Source organism: Argopecten irradians, chromosome 13 (genome assembly GCF_041381155.1).
Source record: "Argopecten irradians isolate NY chromosome 13, Ai_NY, whole genome shotgun sequence".
NCBI lineage: Eukaryota > Metazoa > Mollusca > Bivalvia > Pectinida > Pectinidae > Argopecten > Argopecten irradians.
In genome coordinates, this window is record NC_091146.1 from 1979802 (window position 1) to 1980215 (window position 414).

Genomic DNA, 414 nt, shown 5'->3' on the forward strand with positions numbered 1-414 from the left:
CGGCCAGACCGGGATTCGAACCCGGGACTCTCAGAATACTAGCCGAGTGCTCTACCGACTGAGCTACCTGGTCACCGATGATCGACCCAGTCCAATCCCGCTACACTCCTCCCTCCTTTCTCGAAGTCTTCGCCCTCGAAGACACACGAGACCCTTCCAAACACCACCACCGTGGGTTATTTAGTTGGGCGCCAATTTTGTAACAGGAGAGGAGAAAATGTAGCGGCCAGACCGGGATTCGGACCCGGGACCCTCAGAATACTAGCCGAGTGCTCTACCCACTGAGCTACCTGGTCACCGATGATCGACCCAGTCCAATCCCGCTACATGTATAAAATACAATTTATCGTCGATTAGTCCAATTTTCTGATGTTTAAATGATGTCGTCATAATCATCAGATGGTGGGACTAATC

General features: G+C 51.4%; 1 non-coding gene across 1 annotated transcript; it reads right to left on the reverse strand.

Moving 5' to 3' along the window:
- Trnat-agu (transfer RNA threonine (anticodon AGU)) lies at positions 1 to 73 on the reverse strand. Its single transcript has one exon. It is a non-coding gene; the product is annotated as a tRNA-Thr (tRNA).
- Positions 74 to 414: the final 341 nt, after the last annotated feature.